This window comes from Mus musculus, chromosome 6, assembly GCF_000001635.26.
Source record: "Mus musculus strain C57BL/6J chromosome 6, GRCm38.p6 C57BL/6J".
NCBI lineage: Eukaryota > Metazoa > Chordata > Mammalia > Rodentia > Muridae > Mus > Mus musculus.
Genome location: NC_000072.6, coordinates 126303791 through 126329569, shown reverse-complemented (window position 1 = coordinate 126329569; position 25779 = coordinate 126303791). Strand labels below are relative to the sequence as shown.

The 25779-nt window shown below is 42.5% G+C and overlaps 1 long non-coding RNA gene across 1 annotated transcript in view; it reads left to right on the top strand.

Moving 5' to 3' along the window:
• Positions 1–883: 883 nt before the first annotated feature.
• Gm10415 (predicted gene 10415) overlaps positions 884–25779 on the top strand; it is a 42038-nt gene continuing 17142 nt past the window's right edge. Inside the window, exons 1-3 of the long non-coding RNA NR_045480.1 lie at positions 884–929; positions 2281–2373; positions 3228–3424. This is a non-coding gene — a long non-coding RNA (predicted gene 10415). The remainder of the gene's footprint in view (positions 930–2280; positions 2374–3227; positions 3425–25779) is intronic.

The following is a 25779-nucleotide window of genomic DNA, read 5'->3' as shown; positions in this document are numbered from 1 at the left end:
TAACAGATAAAGCACTTGCCATACAAGCACGAGGATCCATATACACACAAAGTTGGGATTTAAAGAGGCAAACCATAAAGGCCTCTGTTTCAAGATAGAAGGTGTGGACCTATACCTAATGTTGTCCTCTTACCTACACCATGCATACACACACAGTGGGAGGAAGGAGAAAGAGAGGGAGGAAAGACAACACTATGGCCACCTGTAACAGAGTCAGGCATTGAATGGATTCATGGTATTGGCGTCAGGTCTTGCTTGTGGTGAAGCCCGACAATTGGTCTGTTAGGAAGGCTCTCTACATTGAATCTTCATCACCTGGTACATACACCATAGGCCACTTTGGCTGAGGAAGACCTGAGGATTATGCAGTATATTTCCACAAAGCAGGCCTCGAGTGCATTTTATTAGCCAGGAATAGGTTAAGTTGAGGCTGCATCCTAATTAATACAAGGCATGGTGGGTAATGAAAAAGAGCTCTTGATTCTTGAGGATAGAGACCTTTTGCTTAACAATTTTCAGCAGGCAAACTACAGCCACAAGACCTGGGTGTGGCACTCCCTGGTGTTACCTGCTGTGACCTTCAGATTCTTAGCATTCATTTCTCTGCTGGGTTCAGTTAGGGGAATAAGGTGACCGTCTTATTAAAACCACTGATGGAAGGAAAGTGTTGGCATCTCCTGGGCAGGGATGAAGCTAATCGTCACCATGGGGTCTGTGCTCTTGACTTGGGTGCTGAAGAAAGGGAACAGAGAGAGGACCCTGGGAGGTGTGGAATGCAGGGGCAGCTGAATCATTGCCTCATTGTGTCCCAGATTCCACATGGCCTCCTTAGCTTTCAGAACGCCCGTGTGACCTCACTGGATTCCAGGCTCTATATAGGCTCACCACCAGTGTCTACTCCTGTAAATAATCGAAAGGAATATAATAGGGTGAGAATTACTGTGGCCTCCCCCCACTTTGCCTTTCATAAAATCTTTTTATACCAGAGGGGTCTGGCCCCAGCCACTCCTAGCTCTATAATTAGTTCTGGGAGCTGTGAGGACCGTGACTTTGCTAATGACATTTTATGGTTCAATTTTTTTTGGGGGGGGGGTCCCTCGGGCCCTTTAATCTTCCTTGGAACAAAGATCCAGGGTTCCAGGTGATTGGGTAATTTGCACTAATAACATGTTGGTCTGTCAGTGGGTTCCTAAACTTCACAAATGAACAAGTGGGCCCCAAGGCTAGTCTGCCAATTAGGGGGCCCTTCTCAGACTTCTGGCTTCCAAGTAGATAGCAGTTGGAGACTCATTAGTCAAAACTGGCAGTTTTTTGTTACTGTCCCCATACTGGTTTTGCCTCAGCCATCATTCTGACATCCTCATTTCTGGAAGTGGAGATAGCAGCAGGGTTTCTGAGGTGCACTAAACAGGGGCAAACTTTACTAGATCCTTCCATGCTTCAAGGTACTGAACTGTGAGAATACATCAAAGCATACAACAGACTATCTTATCCTTGGAAACTGAGATCTGAAAGATGAAGTGACCTTCCAGTCCCTCTCAACCCTTTCTACCTCTGGGATAGACTCAAAGCTCTTCAGCTAGTTTCCACTTACTTCCCGGTTGCTGTGGACAGAAACAGCAGATGTGCAAGTGGGAAGGTCTTCCTTGGCTTACTGTTTCATGGAGTACAGTCAGCTGTGGTGACAGGGGGAGACAGCCATGAGGGAGTGCCTCCATGGAAAAAGGGATGTATGTATTTCACATGATAGCCAGACCAGAAAGCTTAGTAGAGCCAATAGTGGATAGGATATGGTTTCCAAAGTTCTGGAATGTTTCACAGTCTCTTGAGACAGTCATGAGGGAGTGCCTCCATGGAAAAAGGGATGTATGTATTTCACATGATAGCCAGACCAGAAAGCTTACTAGAGCCAATAGTGGATAGGATATGGTTTCCAAAGTTCTGGAACGTTCCACAGTCTCTTGACACACACCACCCACTGGAGATGAAGTGCTCAAATTCAGGAGCCTGTTGGGCCCATTTTAGACTCAAATCATAAGAGCCACCAACATAATCCTTGTCTTTCTGCTTTTAAACTTACCTTTCTACACTCTGCTCTATCCTCCCTGCTGCACTAAACTGTGCTTTCCCAAGACTCACACTTCACTAACTCATTCTTCACTCAACTGTTCTTTCCCAAGAATGTCCTCTTTGAAGTCTTGTTGAGTTCGCCCCTTCAAGACTAAGCTGACATTCCTGCCTCTTGCCTCATTATAGCCCTTCTGCTTAGCTTGTTGACAGAAGTAATCAGACTTCTCCACAAATGCTGAGCTCCTGGGAATGAACTAGACCATTGCATCTTCATCTTAGCATCATCAGAGCCTTGAAGTTCAGGTACATGGCGATATTATAATTAGTATGAATGAATAAACACATTAAAAATGCTTACCTATTATGTACAAAGATAACAAAGACGGAGGAAGACAGCAAATGCAGAATGCTTGGCATACTTTAGAGAAGAAAGAGAGACCACTATTTAAATATTATTTTGAGACTCTTTTTGCTCTTATCTCCCGTATGCATGGTAGGGGAGGCAATTACAGTCCAAGTGCCCCCTATCTCCCTCCCCCCTTTCACACTGGATCAGAAGGTGGGGCAAGAGGCTTACTTCAAGGGTGTTAGCAAAGCTGCTGTAAATTAATACTGTCTCTGGGGCTGAGAAGACTTTCGGCCAGGGTAAGCCACATTGCACCTTGTTCTAAAGCTATTGTGCTTGGATATTAATAGCCCAGGCAGTACTGTCTGTGTAGGCAAGTGTTGCTCTTTCGGGGCTGTGTAAGCCCCCATCTCCCAGAAACAAAAGGCTCCACAAATAACCTTGGCATGTTCTAAATTCCTCTGGAGAGGGAGCCTGGAGATAATTAACATGGCAAAAAGGGTGGGGCTCAGGACAGAGGACCCTTCAGGACAGTTTATAGCAGCCTCGAGCTTAGATTGGGAGAAATCTAGTGGGTCTTGGTGAAGGACCTGGAAAGGCAAAGCAGGTTAAGCCTCCAGGATTTCAGAGCTTGCTCTAAAAGAAGCCAACTGTGGTCCTCAAAAAAAAAAAAAAAAAAAAATCAATGAACTTTTTTCTAGTCTGTTTTTGATCGTTTGTTCCAATCTGGGTTAAAGTTGTTTTGTAGTGCTCTAATGGCCAAACTAAATCTTGAGAAAAATAGTTAATCGATTGTAAAACAATTTTTCAGTGCAACAGAAAGTGACATGGTGGTAATCCTGGAGCTAGCAATGACATCTTTGGGTGCCACTCAGCCTGCCGCAGGACACCGGCTCATCCCTGTGGTGACCAGCTTTGGAAATCAAGAAGGAACAGGGACAGGGTGTATGGTTTGACCTCAGCTCCCTGTTCACCTCTCTCCAGGACAAATGCCAGATTTTCTTGAAGGTACCCCAACCTCCACCTGAGAGACACCCCACTCCATCTTCCCTGGGCACTAGAAAGCTTCTCTTCTTGCCAGGAACTAGTTCAAACCTTTGAATGGGTCCCAGCTATACATGCTATTATTTTCTCTGTGACAAATGCCCCTGCCTGACATTTGCTTTACTGAGGGTGGGTAATCTTACATGTAATATTTCCCCTCTCTTTGCCTCAATTTGTGGAATTTCCACATAAAACTGAAACCTAAATACAGCCATGTGAGGGTGTGGCCTAAAGTTGAGCTCAGTGATGTTGACTGGTCATGTCTTCTCCAGATCCTGCTGGAATGAATGTCATGCCTCAGATCTGGGGCTGGCACATGTGGTAAACATACCTCAGGGGAACAGAGTAGATATCTCTATTCAGAGGAACATAAACAAACAAACAAGCAAACAAATAGAGAACTGGGAGGAAACCACTCTCTGGCAACTTCTGATAGCAGATCTCCATGCTGCAAGGATTGAGGCAGGGTCTAGTCCCTGGTCCCTTTTCTTTTGAAATAGTCTGTTGACTTCATTCGGCTCCAGACCAGACTCCACGGCCCAACTCAGCATCGCAGATAGGAAGATTCACCAGGCCTAATTGCTCCGGGACAGTAGGCATTGTATTAACTCTCTGGGTCTGCCACAACCCAGGGACACAAGACAGGTGGCTTAAGCCATGGAGATTCGTCAGCTGGATGCTTGGAATGCTGGGCCACATGCTCTAGGCCCCTCTCCTGGCTTTTGGCATGCTTGCTGGCTTCTGACACTCTAGGCTTGCAGTAGCTGAGACTGCTCTCCCTCTGTTCATGTTTACCTGAGCCCAATGTCCCACTTCTTTTTGTAGGACATTGGTTCTATGGGATAACTCCTACCCTAATGACCTCATTTGAACTTGATAACCTCTCACGAGTACTGTGCTCATCAACATGGTCACATCCAAGTTCCCAAGGCTTAGCATCCCAGCATATTGCTCGGAGTCTTTTATTAGCATTGATTCATTATCCAGAACAATGGGTTTCATCCTGAAATTTTCATGTGCACTCACACCATCCTTATGTTTTCTCTTCCTCCCCCACTTACCTCTCTTCCCCTTCTCAACTACTTTCCTCTCTGCTTCATATTCTGATTTTCCTCTCTGACCTGTGTGCTTCATTAACACTCTGCACAGAATCCTGGGAGAGGGGTTGATTGCAGGAACATGGGCTCCCTAGCAGGCATTATACCACTGAAGAAAATGTTTCTCCATTTCAAGTGTCTATTAACTGTCCATAAATACTCAGGTACTCTTTTGGGACTGGGATATAAAAGTCAGTGCATCACAGGCATGTTATCTCCAGGATAGATGGAACTACAGGGGAGGGATGGGTCTCTCCCATTCTACAGGCAAAAGGCATCAAACCCTGGGAAGAACACAGAAGGACAAAAGAGCATGGGCTCTCAGTCTCCAGGCTGGGTTCAACTGTGGCCACACTGTGGGACACACATCTGTATCTGAGCCTCTAGGAAAGTGAGTAGAGTTCAGATTTCTCCATTCCATGCCTTCCTGGTCACTCTCTGGATGGGATTTCAGCATGTGGCATACAGACTCAATGGGTACTTCCTGATCACTAAAGTCTGTGAACCTTCACGGAGGTAGATAGTGGACGTGAAAGCGATGGGTCAGAGTCAGTCAGGGGCATAGGTTTACAATCTGAGTGGAACTGGGGTGGGATGAAGACAGACATCAAATCACTGGCTTCCAGCCCCTGGTTCCAGGAGAAGCTGTGTTCAGGTCTGCAGTAAAGCCCCAGATATTTTCCATCAGCACAATTTTCCTGGTGGCTTCAGAATGACAACTGTGTGCAAAGGCTCTGACCACAGGCTTGAGTTGAGGTCGGAAGAGTGAGGGCTTTGGGAGGACTGGACTTGATGCTTAGAAATCTTATCCACAGATTCTGGGATTACTTCCAGAGCTCAAGATAGATGTTAGGGATCCCGAGGGTACCAAAGAAGGCTACTATTTCAACACTAGGTTTTATCTTTTAAAATGTTCTTTTGTGCTTATATTAGCACCTGTGGAATGGATATAGAGTGATTTATTATTGATTGATTGATTGATTGTCAGGACTGACAATAGCTCAGTGGGTCAAAGAGCTTGCTGTGCAATCGTGATGGTCTGAATTAGAATCCCAGAACCCATATAAAGGCTGGCTATATAAAGTATATGTAATCCCAACCCTCATGAAAACTCATGGGAATTCATAGAAGTCTGCAGGCCAGCTAACTCAGTACACACAGCAAAAAATGTACAGACAACATTGAAAATTGAGAAACAGAATCAAATGGAGAGACATATAAAATATAAATATAAAACATAAATATAAATATAAATATAAAATAGGGTAGACAATGAAGAATGCCACCAAAGGTTGCCCGTCTGATCTACATTTGTGTGCCATGGCATACACATGCACATACACATAAGCACACACACACACACACCATGCACACATGTGTATGCACATGTGCACACATATATACACACACTGTGTGCCTGTAATTATTTCATTTTTTTTCATCTTGAGAACACATCCCAGTTGATGCTTTGTGAAGAAGAGCTGAGCACATTCACACATAAGTATGTGAGCAAAGGAAAGTGTTAGAGATGGTGATCTGGGTCCACCTGTGTTCAACCTGAATCCTGCGCACAATCCAAGGCAGCTAAGATAAGGCCTCGTACAAAATCTCATACTTACTTGAAACATGAAAAGAGTGCATTCTTTCCCATTTCATGGGTCTTGATTCTGAACTAGAGATGACAATATTCTGTCACAGTGTCAAAAGGTTGCGTATGGCAGGATGGAGATGAAATGGGGGTAATAAATAGCTCTCTTTGGATATCTAGAATTGCAGGTGTGGCTCTGGCATATGCCTCTGCCATTTGGCTCTTACTTCATGAGGCTTCCATATTTCAGGACCAAAGCACAGGAGAACATCACTTGTTAATGCACATCAGTACAGTTTTCTGTTTACCACAAGGAGATTAGCTTTATTCTAGTGAGGAACAACCTGGTATTTAGGTATTCAGGGGTGGGTAGATTGATGCCCCACAACTGAGAGAATCAGGTGAAACTCCACTGATATTCAGAATGTTGAATTGAAACACAAAACAAAGAGAAGCGACACTACTTGGAACAACTATATATAAATCTTTGCTTTCATGTGGATATTTCTTTTATATGTGATATATACTTACAAGTTTTACAATGATATGTGAGTTTTTGATGTGGCATTAGTAGGAAGAAATGAGTTGGGTATTTGAAGCTCCCCTGAAGGAGAGGAGGAGATACCCTACATGTGAGTAGTGAGGGAATGACTGTATGTTTGCATCTTTGGTTGTGGTGACTATGGCAACACTTCTGAAGAACCTACTCCCCCTAGGATCCCTGTGTTTGCACTTTTCATGGTACAAGATGCTTACATGTGTTCTCTTGTCCACAGATGTGTAAATTCCAAAGTCTGTATAGGATTGCTTTAAGTTTGAAGAGACCTGAAACCAATGGTTATTAGAGATTTTCCTAAAAATACCAGAAGAAAGACCAGAATAACATTTGTCTTACAAATAGATAGCAGTGTGTTCAAAGACAGACTATGGATTTCCCATGTAAGTTCCACTGTAACAGAATACTAGGGAAAGAGACTATAACAACATCATTTTGTCTCATAGGCAGGAACATCAAGGTCTCATTTCTTACTGGGTAATCCACAGAGGTGGAAACAGAGCTGTGCTTTCTAGCATCTGTGTCTGCTCTTTAAGCCTGTGGGCTCCAGTTCTTGGATAAACTCCATCACTGGCTTGGTCACCAAAAATAAAATTTCAAATATAATCACCCTGAAAGTCTGAGCTAACATTTTTGTTCAGGTCACCACAATTAAGGCTGTTCTTGTGTTGTGTTGTTCTTGTGTTGTGGAGGTGGGTTGTGAATAGATTTCAGAGGTGTGTTGTGAGTAGACTACAAAGATGAGTTGTATTTAGACCAAAAATAAAATTGATTATAGGAAGACTGCAGTGATGGTTTGTAGGTAAACTGAAGAGATGGATTATGAATAGATGGGAAAGGAAAAGGTTGGTAGTATGAAGATGTGGCGATTAATATGAATTGCCTCCTCTTTCCTTTGGTGGTGTAGGTTGACTGCAGTGGTGGGTTGTGGATAGAATGAAAAGGTGGATTGTGGGGAGACCAAAGAGGTAGATTGTGAAAAAGTTGCTGTGCTGAACTGAGGGTGGATGTAAGAGGGATGTTGTGGGTAGACAGCAGAGAAGGTTTGTGGGAAGACTGTAGTGGGCTGTGAGAGATTGGACAATTAGGTTGTGGGTAAAATGAAAGGTTGGTTGTAGGGTTACTGCTGCAGTGGTGGGTTGTGGGTAGACTATAGAGTTAGGTTGAAGGAAGACTGAAGTGATGGGCTGGATATGAGGGCAAGATTGAATACCGTTCAGGATTCCTTGGATTCTGCTACTCCACCATTCCGGATATGGAATCCTTCAAGGCAGGGCCTCCTAATGTCTACCGTTCCTGCTGCCAAGCTGTGAGAATGGTTACAGTCTTGTTTAGAATGGTGCCAAGCAAAGTGATTGATTGTGATCATTATCAGTGGTAGTACTTGCAATTAGTAGTAATTGTGTGCTTGTTCGGGATCTTTTGGAGATAATTGAATCACACTACTCAGTAATTCAGTCCCTCCTGCCTCCCTTCCTCTTTCCATTTCTGCCTCACCCTTACCCCCATGCCTGGAAAGGAAAGAGAAGGCAATTAATATTAATCCGTTCATTATGTTCGATTGAGATTTATTGAACCGGGCATTCAAATCCATAGCTACACGTTAGCTCTTTGGCTTCCTTGTTGCTCTGTATTATGCATATATTTAACTCTCTGGGCTTTAGAACAATGCTTAGTCATTAAATTCTTTCACCAAGAACCATTAGCCTGAAAGACTTCCAGATCTTTTAACCAGGAAAGATGGAGTGGACCTAACCTAGAGTCATGGAGTATGTGTTTGGCTGAGCCAGGCCTCAACTCCCAAACTCTGTGCTGCTTAGGCCAGTGCTCTTCCTGGGGAATACTACTGTTACTGCAAGATAATGCCATATAAGGCATCAGATCAATAGCAGTTGTTCTTCTGTCACAGGTGATGTGAGGGTAGAACAAAGACAGAATCTCACTGTAGTTACAAGTATGAGTGACAGCTCAATTGTAGCTCTGTGGTGATTTCCTGATGATGGCGAAGGCACTCTACTTCCCCTCAATTACATTACACCGTAGTAAAGGAGGCTGATCCCATGGTGGCTACCTAAGAGGGACATCGACACAGCCATTTGTTTGCTCAATACCTATCTTTCTAAGGCTCTTCTTTTCCATAAGATTGTTAAATGGGTTTATGGTTCTGAAGCCATGGGGACTCTGGAGATTTGTGTAAACTTGCTGAATGTGTGACAAATGCTCTGCCTGTCCATCTCCATCAGGTTTAAAGTCAAGGTCTGTAGACACACACAGTGAATCTGGGTATGAAACTGTCTATAGCCTTTCCACCCTTGACATTCAACTCAAACTACTGCCCTATCATTCAATTTCCTCTCTAACTGATCCTTTCCTATCTATCTATCTATCTATCTATCTATCTATCTATCTATCTATCTATCCATATATACACATCATATTTATATATACATAAATATGTAATACATATATATTTAGTGTTGAATGGCTGCTACATATGTGGCACCTTGAAGTGAAGAAGGAGTCAAAACCAACGCTTTATTTTCTCAAACCCCCCCACCTCTCCCTCTCCCTAACCTTCTCCCTCTCCCTCCCCCCATGTATGTGTGTGTGTGTGTGTGTGTGTGTGTGTGTGTGTGTGTGTGTGTGTTGCTACCTGTAGGCTAGAAGAAGGTGTTAGCTCTTCTGGAGATGAAGTTATAGGCAGCTGTAATCCACCCTATGCAAACATCAGGAATGAAACTTCAGTTCTGTAGAAGACCAAGAGGTGCTCTTAACTGCTGAGTCATCTTCATAGCCCCCAAACCTATGTTTCTCAAACTTTGGGTTGTGGCCCTAAGTAGGGCACATATGAAAATTTTCACAACAATAAAAAGTTTCTGAATGCCAAACAACTAAAAAATCAGGTCAAAATCAAACACATAGTAAAATCAAAGGGATCCTGCCAGTGCTTGTCCCCGTTGAACTCAGCGACTTCACAAGGAGGAATTTTTGAAGAGTGAGCCCAATAGCATGGAGATGATTCAATACATAGAACAAGATGGAGAGGAGTCTAAGAAATTCTCCCTGGGTCTCTCTTGGGGTAATTGGGAACTGACAAGGAGTGAACCAAGATTTGCAAGAATATACTTTACAAGAAAGACAACCAAGTCAGTTTTGTACATAAGAATTCCAGGTTCCCATGAGACCTTCAAGTGAGATGTGGTCAGTACAGGCACAAACACAAGTCTTGAGAGAGAGAGAGATGAGGGTTTGCCATAATAGTGTGGAGATGAGCACAGTATGTGGAGTAAGTCAAAGCAGGAAGTAGAGAATAAACCAAGAAAAGCAGGAAAGAGTGACCTGCCTCTTGGTCTCATGGAGAAAGTAAAAAAGTAGATCATGTGAATTATCCAGACTCCTTTCCCACATGCAATAGTGTCCAACCTGCAGTCCACAGGTCACATGTATTTTAGAATCATCATGAATGTGGCTAAACATGTGTAGATAAAGACATCATTTATGATGGCAAAAGGATGGCGTCCTTTGTGAGAGACTCCTTCTCTCAGGAGGAAAGAGGGCAGGAGACCTTTTCAGCGTGAGACAGCATCCCAGTTAAACTCTGTCGTTCTTCCTACTGTGCAAAAGTTCAGGCTAGGTCTATTGTCTCTGTTTCCATCATTCTTTGAGGGTGCTGCAAGTAGATGCAGGCTTCCAAAGAATTCTTAGTGGGCAAAGTTAGAAAGGAGCATCCCCAACTCTAAAGCCACCATCCTTACTCAGCAACACTCCTCAAACTCTGACCAAGAAGCTATGCCATAAAGCAGCTATAGGCCTGCAGTGAGTCAAAACAGAGGTGACTTGATAGGTCCTGGTCTTTGTCTTACCCCAAATGGACCAGGATGACTCAAAACAGCTGAATTTTCCAGCCAGTAATGCTTTAAGGTGACTTTCGTCTGCCCTTTCCTTTAGGATTTAATGGTACGCTAATGTTGAATTAAAATGGAATTCCTATGGAGATGTACCGTGTCTAAATCAATACTCACTGATTACTGTCAGGAGGATGAATATCAAAAGATATAATAGCAATGGTGAGGCCCAGACCAGGGTGAATAAAGCTGCCTGTGTCCATTAACTCAAGCCTGACTAATGCTAAATTACAATAAAATATCTAGGAAATTCTGGCCAGAGCCACTTTAAAGCCCACAAAATGTAGCCTAATTAGTGGTATGATGACAAATGCAGGAAGAATTCATTATGCTCAAAGGCCTCTCACAAATGAGGAGTCTTACAAACTCCCCATTCCCCCTGTCCCTAACCACAACCCCAGAACACACATGCCTCATAGTGACTGCTTCTCCAGGTACTGAGCTAAGGCAGGCTTCCTGTGGGCATCAGGAAACAAATTCCACTCCTCTTCCCTCTGAAACCAGGGCAATGTTCAGCTCTCCTTTCTCTAGGAGGCTCACCTTCAATGCCTAGGTTTGGATATCCATGCTCTGTAATGCGGTGGCTGGGAGCACACATCCTTATGTCAGATACTCTGGGTTTGTGTGCATTCTTTCTTTGCCCTTTCCTGCTCTTATGACATATGTACCTCTATTTCTCTACATGTAACTGAGATTTCCCACTTATAGTGTAGATATTGAAAATGTTATCAAAAGTGTTAGGACATGCAAAAGGTTTGCAATAGTATCTGTACTAATAGTGTGCAGTAGTATGAGCCAGTTTTCCTTCTTTTTGTATGGCACTGGAGCATAAGGCCTCTTGGTTGTTAGGCATTTACTCTACCACCCTATATCTTCACCCTTCTTTTTGCTCTTTTTGTTTTGATATGCATTCTCACCAAGTTGCCGAGTCTGGCCTTGAACTCATTTCATACACCAGGTAAGATTTGACCTGAGATATTCTTGTTTCAGCCTTTCAAATAGCTCAACAGTAGAATAAAAAAAGGAGATACTAGGACAAGTCTCCTCAGCCACAAAGGCACAAAATTAAGGGCTGTTATAAAGGGAAAATCTTTTTAAAAAAATAAACACATACAACCTTGCCTATTTAAAAGTGAAAACTGAGACCCAAGTAGGGGACAGTGATTTCCTGAGGCCATCAGGCATTTCAATTCCATCTAAACAGTGATTAAGAGCCTTCTGTGCCTAGTTTCCATTCTTGTTACTAGGCCATTTGATCAACTCACCCTTGTTAGAAAGGAACCAGCCTTGTTGTCAGACTGACAAAGTTATCTGCAAAACAGGTATGGCTATTGCTGCACAATGGAGGTGACAGACATGGAGACAGAGATTAAATATGAAAGGCTGTGGGAGAAGAGGAGTGACAAGAAATCTAACTCGGAGAGTGGAAGAATGAGTTAGGTAGCAAAAAGGAAGAATGCAGCATTATGTTCATGAGCAAAGGCACAAGCACGGAAAAACAAGACAAGCGCAAGTGATAGTAGGTTGACAATAAGGGACACACGGTTGCAGGACATAGGTGGCAAAACATGAGATTAGGTAGACCTTCTACTCTTGGGCAAAGGGAATAGAGAGAGCTCTGTAGCTAATGGGTGAGCTCTGAAGACATGGAAGGGTTGTGCAGAAGATTAGCATATTTACACCAACAGGAAATGGTCCCAGTTCATCTGCAAAGTGGATTTAAGGACTAATATGGAAGGATAAATTTCAAAAGCGACCAGAGTAAGGATGAATAAAGATTGAACAAGAAAGCACAGAAGCAAAGAAAGAAGGATGGGATGGGACTCCGTTTCATGGATGAAGTCAGACAAAGCTGGTAACCTGTTCAATGAAAAAAGGAAAGAAAAAGAAAAAAAAGATTATGGTATGATTTCACATTTCTCAGGACTGGGGATAGGGACATAGGGACATGGTCATTCTCAACACTCATGGAACACTCGACTCAGTGAATATTAGAGTCGTTCTAGAACAGCTACAGGAAGAGTGTGGTAAGATCATAACCTGATTCCTGAGGACTGGATATTTAAAGAGACCCAGAGGTGACTGCTCCACATAGCTGAATGGGGACCACTGGAGATGTGCAAGGTGAAGCAAAGGGCATGAATCCCTGAGACCAGTAAGGAGTCTACAGTCTCAACACTAAGTGAAAAGGGGATTTCCAATCACAGAAGGGATCAGAAAGTAATTGGGCTACGAGCAGTAGAATGTAGTTATCTATTCCAGGAGCATGAGAATTGTTGTTTTTCCCTGAAAAGAATGAAAGTTGTAGTTCAAGGAGGATTTAGATTTAAAAAAAAATCCCTATGAGGATACAGAGATTTAGGTTTGCCTGTGTCAGAGAGCAGAGCCAAGAGAATAAAAGAGGCTTAAAACCATGGAAAATGGAAGACAGTAGTTGAAGCTTAGAACACAGACCAGAATGACAGTCATTAAGAAATCAAGTACCACTGCTGGGTGCTAAGTACCCTTGGTTTAAGCAAGTAAGACTCTGATTTGGGCTGGGAAGATGGTAGACAAAAATCCTGATATACTGCAGATTTTCCATATGACCCAGCTCCACCATCCCTGGGTATTTACCCAAAGGAGTCCAACTCAAACCATCACAGAGATGTTTGCTCATCAGCGTTTTTGTAGCACTATTCCCAATATCTAAGTTATGGAACCAACCTAGGGATCCCACAACAAAGCAACAGATAAAGAAAATGTCAGATATGGACACAATAGAGTTTTTTGGTTTTTTGTTTTTGTTTTTTTTGTTTTGTTTTGTTTTGTTTTTTTGCCATAAAGAGAATAACCTTATCCTGTTTGCAGGAAAATGGATGTAGTAAAAAATAATGATATTAGGCAAATTAAGCCTCTCCGAGAAAGATAGTTATTGTCTGTTTTCTGTCATTCATGGTTCCTAAATTTTATATGAATGTATGAAATCATGCAAGCACATATGACATGAAAGCAGACATGAAGTTATCTAGGAAATACTGAGATACAGGCTCCGGTCTACAGCTTCCTGGCAGGCAGACAGTAACTCTATTGGGATGCTTGTTGCAGTCTTGTTGATATTTCCCCACCACTTATTTCTAGTCCTTCTTTTTTCCATAAGACTCTGAAACAAGTCGTCCATGTCTGTACATCTCTGGAAATATTCATAGAATTGCTGCTTTGTTTCTGACCTGAACCTTAGTTGATGTCAAGGTTGGGCATTTGAAACACTGATTATAATAAATATTTTAAGTCTTATACATAGGAGCTCACATTAGACTCTGTCCTAACAAAATCAGCCAGCCATTCAACATAGCTACATCTCTTAATCTTATGACAAGTTTGGACTCCTTCACATTTACCCCTTTATTCCCTTCTCTTGCCACAGAATAAATACCACCATATATCAAAAGAATCATTTTTGGCTTTCAGTGACCTGATCCTACTACCTCATAGTTGGTTCCTTACAAGCAGCTACAGAGGCTAAGACACACTCAAAAGTTGCTTGTAAACACAGAGCTATAGTGGTGACCTTTCCCAAGTCCAGGAGACAGCTGATGGTCATTTTTAACTGTGAGATGGAGACCCTGCCAACTTCCCGCAAAGAGAAATAGATAGGGCAACAATAATTGTAACCAGGGTAGGGGCCATTTGCTGGAGTGGAAGAAAATGATGGACAATTAGGATTGAACCTTCCAGAATCACATCTCTGTGGTTTGACCTGATGGAGGGTAGGTAATCCATCTTATCCTGCCAGGACTCTTAACTTCTGTGCCTATCTGAGCCTATTGTCAACTGTACGTTTCTGTCTTTGTTGTTCTGCTCAGTTCCTATCATTGACCCCATACAATTTTTATAGCACTATTTCAACAATGGCTTGGCCAAGGCCCTGCTTTGAATTTACAAATTTATATGTTTTTCAACACCTGTGTATATTAAATATTGTTTTTGTCTTTTTTTCTTTCTTTTTTTATAAGATATTTTCTTTATTTACATTTCAACTGTTATCCCCTTTCCTAGTTTCCCTTCTGAAAATCCCCTGTTCCCTCCCTCCTCTCCCTGTTCCCCAACCCACTCCTGCTTCCTGGCTCTGGCATTCCTCTATACTGGGCCATAGAACCTTCACAGGACCAAGGGCCTCTCGTCCCATTGATGACTAGGCCATCCTCTGCTACATATACAGCTAGAGCCATGAATCCTACCATTTGTTCTCTTTGATTGGTGGTTTAGTCCCTGGGAGCTGGGGGATACTGGTTAGTTCAGATTGTTGTTCTTTCTATGGGACTGCAAACCCCTTCAGCTCCTTGGGTACTTTCTCTAGCTCCTTCATTGGGGACCCTGTGCTACATCCAATGGATGACTGTGAGCATCTACCTCTGTATTTGCCAGGCACTGCCAGAGCCTCTCAGGAGACAGCTGTATCAGGCTCCTGTCAGCAAAATCTTGTTGGCATCTGCCATAGTGTCTGGGTTTGGTAGTTGTTTATGGGATGGATTCCCAATGGGGCAATCTCTGGATGGTCATTCCTTCAGTATCTGCTCCAAGCTTTGTCTCTGTAACTCCTTCCATAGGCATTTTGTTCCCCCTTCTAAGAAAGATCCACACTTTGGTCTTCATTCTTCTTGAGTTTCATGTGTTTTGCAAATTGTATCTTGGGTATTCTGAGCTTCTAGGCTAATATCCACTTATCAGTGAGTGGATATCATGTGTGTTCATTTGTGATTGGGTTACCTCACTTAGGGTGGGTGATATCCTCCAGATCTATTCATTTGTCTAAGAATTTCATAAATTTATGGTTTTTAATAGCTGAGTGGTACTTCATTGTGTAAATGTACCACATTTTCTGTATCCATTCCTCTGTTGAGGGACATCTGGGTTCTTTCCAGTTTCTGTCTATTATAAATAAGGCTGCTATGAACATAGTGGAACATGTGTCCTTATTACAAGTTGGAGCATCTTCTGGGTATATGCCTTGGAGTGATCTTCCTGTAGTGCTATGTCCAATTTTCTGAGGAACTGCCAAACTGATTTCCAGAGTGGTAGCTTGCAATCCCACCAGCAATGGAGGAGTGTTCCTCTTTCTCCACATCCTCACCAGCATCTGCTGTCACCTGAGTTTTTGATCTTAGTCATTCTGACTGGTGTGAGGTGGAATCTCAATGTTGTTTTGATTTTCATTTCCCTGGTGATTAAGAATATTGAACATTTTTAGGTGCTTCTCAGCCCTTCGGTATTCCTCAGTTGAGAATTCTTTGTTTAGATCTGTACCCCATTTTTAATAGCATTATTTGGTTTTCTGGATGCTCATGGATTGGCAGGATTAATATAGTAAAAATGGCTATCTTGCTAAAAGCACTCTCCAGATTCAATGCAATCCCCATCAAAATTCCAACTGAATTCTTCATAGAGTTAGAAAGGTTAATTTGCAAATTCATCTGGAATAACAAAAGACCTAGGGTAGCAAAAACTATTCTCAACAATAAAAGAAACTCTGGTAGAATCACCATCCCTGACCTAAAGCTGTACTACAGAGCAATTATGATAAAAACTGCATGGTACTGGTACAGCGACAGACAGGTAGGTCAGTGGAATATCACATACAAATAACCTAGTAACACTATATACTCACTGAGTCTTGCCAGAGTTTCTGCTCTGTAGAATTGTGGTCAGCACAATGACTATGATTTAATCCACTACATTTTGAACAAGCTTGGAATGTCACAAAAAAACAGAAGGTAGCAAGGCAGAATTTTCTTAGCGGTTTCAAATGTATGTTTTAAGGTCTCTCATTATATTGTGAAAGCACCAAAGTTCAACCTCAGCAAGGCCCTAGAATCTACTAGGTAGTAATGACTTACCCCAAACTCACAGAGAATAAAGGAGGACAGCATGCAATATCTATTTATCCATACCAATAGATATTTCCTCAAGGTAGAACAGATGTTCCTTCACATCTCTGGATCAGCAAGGCTCCTTTTGTGGAAAAGAGTTTTAGACAGTAACCAATGATTAAAAGACTCCTTGTTAAAGTGGTTCCAGAGCAAGTGGTGCTAGATCTCAAAGGGTCTAGTGATGGGCAGCTTCTAAGGATGCCACTAAACATCTAAAAGGAACAGAGCTCTCTTCATTGCTCCATCCCAACCTCATCCCCATTGTCAATTTAGCTAAGGAGTGTGGGCTCTGCTAATTTATTTTTAATGATTAATATTGAACTCTTGCATCACAATCTCATGTTAACTTCTTCAAGCAATGAAATGTAACAAATTTCTCCTACACTACAAGGTATAAGGAATGTCTCACTCATTGGTCACTGGTAAGCATTCTTTTTTAAAGAAAAAAATCCATTATTTCCAATATCTATTTTGTTTTCTTTGTGTCAAATACTTTATATCACAGAATACAGAAACAATTTAATTATCCTAAATTTACAGTTTGGTGTTTTCTTGAATGAAATTAAAGAATTATGTATTATATTTTTGTATAGGCTAGACATATAACATTAATTTTCCCACTTCTAATGCTGTGAATTTACACTGACTTCAAACACGTTGTGTGTGTGTGTGTGTGTGTGTGTGTGTGTAGATCAAAATGTAAGGTTCTTTAGAGCAAAGGTTATATTTTCTTTCTATATTCAAACCTTCCTTTTATATGGAAAGCACACATCACACTGATGCATGGTAAGGGGCCACAGTGACCTCCATAGGGGTCTTTGAGAAGTGACAGCATGATAGAGTTAATACATAAAATTCCAAGAAAAAAATTCTGACCTTTCCACATTGCATGAAAACATGAACCCTACCTTATCTCTCCTCCCACACTGAGGCCAGCCACAAACACAGCCATCCAAGACGCAGTAATCTCAATCGGTCACCAAATATCCAAAGCACTTTTCAGAATTCAGGGTTATTTTTCCATAAGTTCAGATCTTCATTTGTGTTTCCTCAACAGTCAGTATTTCTACCAGCTCTATGCCCCATTCAAATCTAGAGCCCTAACCCTCAACCCCTCACCCCCACCCCCCAAAAAAATTCCTCTTTGGCCAGAAGTGCACATCAAGTGAAAGAGGCCTTTTAAGGTAGCTGACTTAAGGCCAATTTATGTTTAGTCACCAAGTGAGTATATAGCCATTGGAAAAAATCACTGAAGCTTTTCTGGACTTTTTCATCCATGAAATGAGACTAGCAATGTTTTATGTCTGGGGTTTCCATGGCTCAAATGAGATAATACATGAAAGTTCTTTGTGAGCTGTAAAATACTCCACTACTCCACAGGGCAATTTCACTATTGCTGAGGCTCTGTTTGAACACCAGACCATCTGGCACATACAGAATTAACAGTAAGTCATTACACTATGACGACCTGACCCAGGGAGCCAGGACAGGGGTTGAGGTCTTCAATCAAACTCTGCTGATATGTTCTTGGATCAGCCCCATGACAAGGCAGAAATTTCTCCCTCCTCATTAGCTCACTGTCTGAGGAGCTCATACTTCAAAACCACATCTTAGGGAAGGCTGGAGTGTTCTAATTAAGTCTTCTTAAGGAAGAAAGAGATCTTAAGCCTTCTATTGCTACTTTCTCTCCAGGCTCCAAGCTGAAGCCTGGAAGAAAAGTAAAAAAGTCAGTCAAGGCCTCATCCCACACTCCCGCTGGAAGGCAAAATCTCCAGGAGGTTAATTGTGATGGGAACCAGGGAAGAGCCACTCCTTTTCCCATTGTCATGGAAAGACCACTTTGTCTTAAGTGCTAGGTAAAGAGAGACCCAATTTTAACCATGATGGGACATAATGGGAAATATCATTCTTTTCTTAATCACGAGGTTCTATATACCGTAAGATTCCTAGAAACTCATGCAATTTACAGTTTGTCTTTTGATGACTTACAGGTGGCTAGTGATCTAGAAAATCACTTCTGCTTCCTAAGACCCCAGCAGAGCACAGCCTGGATTCATTGCACCCTTTGTCTGGCACCAGTCTCACAAAGCTTGCCTTAGGCAGCCATGGCTAATCAACTGCAGATGACAGGCAAACAAAGTGTTTGTCATTCCATGCTATGTGGAGCTTTTTCTATGTGACTGCACTTAGCACACAAGACAGTGAGGCCCAAAAGAGTATGGCACAAGAAACCTAAATGCAACACCCAAGCTGAAAGCACAGTGAGAAATTAGCTAGGTCAAGAGTCAGGAATGGCTACAGATCATATCAGACCTGACTATTACTTAGCCAAAGCAGACCTGTAGAAAGATCTATTGCAAAGTTAATCAGAGAAAGAACACGGAAGCAAGTGAAGTTCTGGGCATGCCTAGGCTTGTTTTAGGTGGGTTCTGTGAATAGCATCTTGTGGTGCTGGTCCTAGTCTGTCGGTCACAGATACTCTGAGGCTGATCCACAGGGAAGTTCCTCTGATCAGAACAGTATAGAAGCCTCTTACTTATCTTTAGACTATCTCCTGCAAGTCTAACCACTGATTGATTGGTATAATGTTTATGTCCAGGCAATTTTGAATGGATTGATAAAGGGAACCAGGGGACTCAAACTTTGTTTTCTAGGGGTCCTTTGCCCACTTCAGATGGGTTAAGTATATGGCTTCTTCTCAAATTCAAACAGTGGAGCAAATGTAAGAATCACCCCAAAAGTGAATAAATCCTGTGTAATATTAAGGGAAAGTCATCCAAAGAATTATTTTCCCTCTTATAATCTCACAGTTCATTATGTATCTACATTCCAGCTCAGAATTCATCACACGTACCCTTATTTTTATTAAACTGAGCTAAAAATGGTAAAATGTCTACCATTTGCACAATGGTAGAAACACAGCATCACATTCCCTCTGGACCTAACATGTTGCCTCTAAAACAGTTAATGGAAGTCATAGTTCAGAGAGCAAACACTGCAAACTCGCTCATCCTGGCAATCTTCTGCTAAGCATTGATGTCACACTACAGCTTTTCTAGCTTTTGCATGTCAGACCTATTTCTTCTGCAAGCTGCTCCCTGTGAAGTCTACACTGAAGATCACTGTGAAAAACAACATGACTGGTCTGGTCTTGTCTTTAGAAAGTCACTGTATGTTATCAGAGAACAAGAAGCCCTCTTGTATTCTTCTGCAAAAAGAACCACACTGTATAACTCCCAGCCCTATGGCTGGATAGGTATGATACCACATTCTATGGCAATAACACTCAGAACCCCACCTTTGGAAAATTGAGCAGCTCTCATGGCCATTGATATGTTATGGAACCCACAAACTCTCATGAGCCTCCAATGGAATCTTGGGAACATTCATGAATCTTGAGTGAGTATGTTTGTGCAGGTGCATGTGGTCGTGTGTATATGAGCACAGGTTCCCAAGCATGTACAGGTTTGGGCTTGGACTTTCCCAACAAGGAAAGAGAGTACACATCTTTGGAGCATCAAATCTCATAATTGAACCAGACTTTTATGGAGATCAGGACAGGACTTCCCGAATTAAATTAATGTAGGCACATACATGCATAGTGTCCCCTACTGCATGATGAAAAGAAGACACTTGTTAATGACAACAAAATTCATAATGAATGTCTATTTGAGTCAGTTTCTTATTTCAAAATACATAAAACAAAAACCAAAAAATCAAACAGACAAACAAACAAAGCTTTCCATGGGAAATGTGAAGTAGAAAACAGAGGACTAGTGTCAGACATAAACTCTCATCTGTGTAGCTTAGGCTCAGAAAGAGTAGAGTATGAAGCTGGTGGAATTCTCAGGCCCTCCTTTCCTGCTGCTTCCCCTCTCCTACATGCAGATTTCTTTTGCCTTCCTGGAGGACCCAGGACTTACTAGAAAGCCCAAACTTTCGTGTCTGTTTTTCCATCAAATGGCCAGTGTCTGGATTTCCTAGATTCCCCATTCTCTCTTCATCAAGCAGAATGCTTCTTGCTTGAAGGGCGGTGGAGGTAGTACACAGGGCATGCAGCTGAACCAGGCCATTGGGGTGTTTCGGTGGCTGAGGGGAGACTCCTCAGGTTGCTTTTCTTTTAAAAATCTGCCAAAGTGTTTTAAGGCGTGTGGACCTGGGAAGGTCAAGGATTTAGTCATTTTAATGAGTCACGGTTGCAGCTGATTATTTTGATTAGATTGACTAAATATTTTGCTATTGAGATAATGATTCAGGAGTACACAGTTCACCAATGAGATATTGCAGCTTGCAGGGACCTTGGAGATTTTCTAAAGATTTTCTTATTTTACAGAAGGGAAACTGACAACTCCAACAGGGAACACTGGTCTGCTTGGGGCCATGTGAATGAGTGGCATAGATTGAGTCAGGACCCAGTGTCACATAGGACAAATCATAGAAGGAAACTGGTAGCATGGCTAAAAGGTGGGTAACAGCTTTCTCTACTTTCCCTGGTGGCCCTTTATACAAACAGTTCCAAAAGCTAAATCAGTAGTTTCATTTTTAAAAATTAAGTAAATACAAGCCTTGGTTTTTGTGGGTTCTGGTACTTTGATGGCCTTACGTTCTCAGTTACAGAAAGCTATTTGTCTACAGACCAGTATCTTAACAAACATAGAACAACAAAGGACAAACAAGGTCGCCATACCTTCCCTAATTGTTGCCTGCCTGTTTACTGAATATATTCATTGCCCTCTCAATTACCCAAAGGAATAAACAGTAAGATCATGAGTCTATATGTGGCAGAGTGCAGGTTCAACAGGTTTAGACTATGTGAACAACTGGCTCCATGTCACATAGCTTGTAGATGGGGGTATTTGGCAGCAGAGCCAAGTTCCACCCAAGTGCACATACCTTGACCTACAGAAACAGATACATTCTGCTTAAGCCTACCAAGGGTCTATTTAGGCCATCCCAGGCCCCTGATTACATAAGTTGCAAATCCAGTAGTTGAAGAACAAATTGGATGAGCAAAGAGGCATCTGCAGTCAGCGGCCTCCTGTGGGGGGTATGTCATATACATCTGTCTGGAGCACGGATTAATCAGGCCTCTAGACACATAGTTGGCAACCCGTGAGTCCTGTTTTACAAAGCTCGTGGACTACTGATGTTTTAGTGCTCTGGGGACCGCAAATCTCAGCGCTCCTCAGATCCTCCTTTTGTTTTTCCCAAGATCCATTTTGACACATGTCCACATGTTTTCAATGCTCAGCCTGAACACATGTCATTTATAAACCACCAGCTCAAACACACACACACACACCCTCATTTCATAGCAATCACAATATGTGGAGACAGTTCAGAGACAAAGAGTGGCACTCCCCAGCACTAAAAAATAGATTCAACAGCTCAATATACAAAAGCAGAAAATTTGGGGGTGCATTTTCATTCCATTGAAAAATTAGGTGTAAAATCTTCTTGAGACTACTTTACAAGGCCCTGCATTTTCTGTTTCCAAGTCAAATGCTTACTAATTTGAGTGAATCTAGGTGCTCCTATGAGCTACCATAGGAAGCACAGACTTCATGGTGAGAGAAACAGAGACTGAGGACCTATCATAAGGCCAAGACAATCACAAAAACATAATGCCGTGTATATAAAATGCATTGATCTGTAATTATCATAGTCAAACTTTGAAAAGAATCTATTGTGTTGCATTGCTTTAAACATTTGTGCTTATTTCACTTGACTCTCACAACCACACTGAGAAATGTACAGCATGATATATTCCATCTTAAAATATGGAAATTGAGGCTCATAAGCTTCAAGTCACTTATACCAGACCACACAGCTAGGAAACGAAAAGCTAGAATTTAAACTTCCAGCCCCTGGGCATGACTCACATCTGCAACAGGCCTGGAGCATGTGTTCTATTATCTTTAGTTCCACAAAGGAGAAAAACAAGCTCAAACAATAGTATACCTTGGTAAAGCCGCAAAGCTAATGAGTGCTAGGAATCGAACCCAAGACTTTGACCCCAATGTTACAATCCTTTCCATACACATCATTTAAGGGAGCCCATGGGTGGGTTTCAGGAGGGGCTGACTTCTATTTGTACCAAAGAGCTTCAAGTCTGCTGGTAAGAAGGCATTTCCTTCTGGAATAGTCCCAGAAGGGGGTTGGCCCCAGGTCATTTGTTTGAGGTAGGCAAGTAAAGAATCAGTGGTGGAGAAAACCACTCTGTCTTTTGTCTGGAGCAGGCAGCTGGCAAAGCGCTGACCTTTTCAAACTTCAAAGAAGGTATTTGCCCAACACCCATACACCCTGCCTTCTGGAGACTGGAAAATGTTGATTGCTCTTCAGTATTAGCCTAGCCTTGCCATGAATAGTAGCCATGACTGCTGTTGAGTTAGTCCAGTCATGCTCCTGATATTGTATGAACTCCAAATGATTTTGAGCCTCCACAACTTGCCTTGCAAGAGACAGCACTGCTCTTTGCATATGGCAAGAGAGGGGCCCTGATAGGGAAACTGGCTTGCCCAGACATTTAGCTAGGTAGTGGTGGAGCCATGACCTCCTTTTCTGAGGCACATTGCCTCCCAATAGTCAAGTCCCAAATGGAGCTAGTGTTCTGTCTTCCCTCCAGTCTTCCCTGTCTCAGGCATGTCAAGGCCACCCTCCCAGCTCCTCAGAATGGAAACCTAGCCCTTTCTCTTCCATAGCCTCCACCTAGTATGGCAGGGGATTCCCAGATCCTGATGTGGACTTGTCTCTCGAATTCTTCCCTCCCTGTTCAAGGTCTCCATTGCCCCTCCCTTGAGTCCTGGAAAAATATTACCAAATCTCCTGCATTGACATTCCTTCCCAACTGCCTGCCCACCCTGCCATATAGCCTGCAAAAGGGTTCCATCAGACCACAGGCCTCTTTCAAGGATTCCTTATTTTCTGGAAGGGAAAAGCACAGCCAATGACAACAGTTCTCATGGCCTAAAAAGGATGTTTCCCCTAAACCTCTGACCACCTGCTTCAGCTCTCTTTTACCAAGCTATTCGTCCATTCTACCATGCTATCCATGGCATCACAGCCTGAACACACAGCATGCTCCCAACTTAGAAATATGCCTCCAGCTGCTGCCTCTGCCTACAGGGTTGTTATCCCTATATACCTGCAAAGTCCATTCCTCTCCATGGTTTAAGTTTTCCCTTGAATTCCCCTCTTAGTAACATCTACTCTAATTGCTTGCACTTAAGATTACTGTCTCTTCTTGAAATGCTCAGCACTGGTTAGGATGTGCTGGTTAGGATACCCTGGTTAGGATGCTCTGCATCCCCAACATTGGAGCATTCAGCATCCTTACAACATGCATTTCTCAGGTGGTTTGAATGAGAAAAACTAGCAACCAACTATCCAAATATCCAAACACATGGGGGACATTTTTCATTAAAACTACCACATTCTACCCCCTGGCCTCAATAAGCTTGTGGCTATCTCTTGACACAAAAGTAACTTAGCCCAACTTCAAAAATCCCCATAGTCTTTAACAGTCTCAAAATTGCTAAAAAGTCCAAAGTCTTTTGACTTTGTCTAAAGACAAATAGACTTGGCATTTATTCTGAGACTCGAGGCAATATATTAGCCATGATTGCCTGTAAAATTTAAAAAAGGGAATCACATGCTTGACATTTAATGGCACGAAGGATACATTCCCATCCCAAAAGGGGGGAATAAGAGCAAAGTGAGAAAATACTGGACCGAAGCAAGGCTTGAACCCAGCAGGGCAAACTCTAATTCCTGCGGCTCCATGTTTATGTCAATGTGCTTAGATGACCCTGTTCTTCCAGCTTTGCTGTCCACAGCCATTTCCAACCTTTTCTGACTTAGGATTTAGACCCTGAGCATGACACTGAAGATATTCCCAATAGAACATAACTCCTACAAGAAGAATTTTGTTTGCCTAGCTCATTGCTGTCTTTACATTGACAAAACAATCCTAGCATCTTAGACACTCATAAAATAAATAGCAAGATGAGTGAAGACGAGTCAAATGAATAAGTGGAGATGGCCCCTCTCTGTGGTAGGGGATAAAAGGGACCTGTTTAAGTGTGTGGGAGTGTCCTTGGAGAGAGTCCCCCTAAATACCAAACCTTCAGGGTCTGCTTCCTTCCCTAATATCCCTCTCTACCCCAGCCTTTCCAAATACCTGATTCCAAGAGTCAGGAGATAGGCTGGAAGTTTGTGGACAGCATAGATTCATGAGCATGAAAAAGCAGCAAAATCAGCTCATGAGAGAGCCACCTGAGGCCAGATACTGCCCTGCATTTGACTTCCAATGTACTCCTACTGTCGTCTGGATTTAAGTCAGAGGAGTCAAAGTCCTGGACAGAACACCACTTCCTCTACGGAAAGGATCTCTCCCAAGGATTGAAGCTTTCCTCAAGACTCTTAAGCTGGGATTCACCAGAGAGCAGAGCCAGGCCAAGCATACCTCAGCACGAGCTAACTCTGGCCAAGTGTAAATCTGTATCTCAAAGCTTACGTGAGGATTTCCACCCTTTGCTTGTTTTCTGCAGTCCTGAGGGTTGAACATCTGGGCTCATACATGCTAGGTATGTGCTCGAGTTAATCCCAGCCCTTGAAGATTACTTTAATACTAATCTTATTACCCTGTTGATATATGCAAATCAGATGACATTTACATTCTCGTAGAAATTAAAGTAGGTTCTGTGATAACAGCCATTTGTAAGGCAGTGTAGACCCTTCTCCTCGAACTGGTTTCCAGAACTTCAGGTATGAGTTAAGTGATGGTTATTTCTTTGCTCAGTGCCACTCAGACATTCCTGTGATTTCACTAGAAACATGGAAAGGTCTGCCAGAGATTCCAAATTTCTTCTATCTTTTGAGTGGTGTTAGGAGGCCTGCTTCTCCTGGGGATGGCCCAGTTGTAGCCACCATTCCCTTGGGAAGATTGGAGACATACAGCATTCCCATGGTGAGATTCATCGAAAGGTCACCAGCTTACCAATGTGCTCCATAAACTTCCTTTCTAAGAGAGGCTGTAAAGGAAAACTAGGCAGAGGCCTGGACCTGGAGCCAGAAGACGAAGGTTTAGGTCCAAGTTCAGCCTCTCACTTGCTTTATGTCTTTAGGTGGGTCATCTCTCTCTCTCTCTCTCTCTCTCTCTCTCTCTCTCTCTCTCTCTCTCTCTCTCTCTCTCTTTCTCTCTCTGAGTCTGGATACTATGATTTATAGAGGAAAGATAATACTACACATGTACACACACACAAT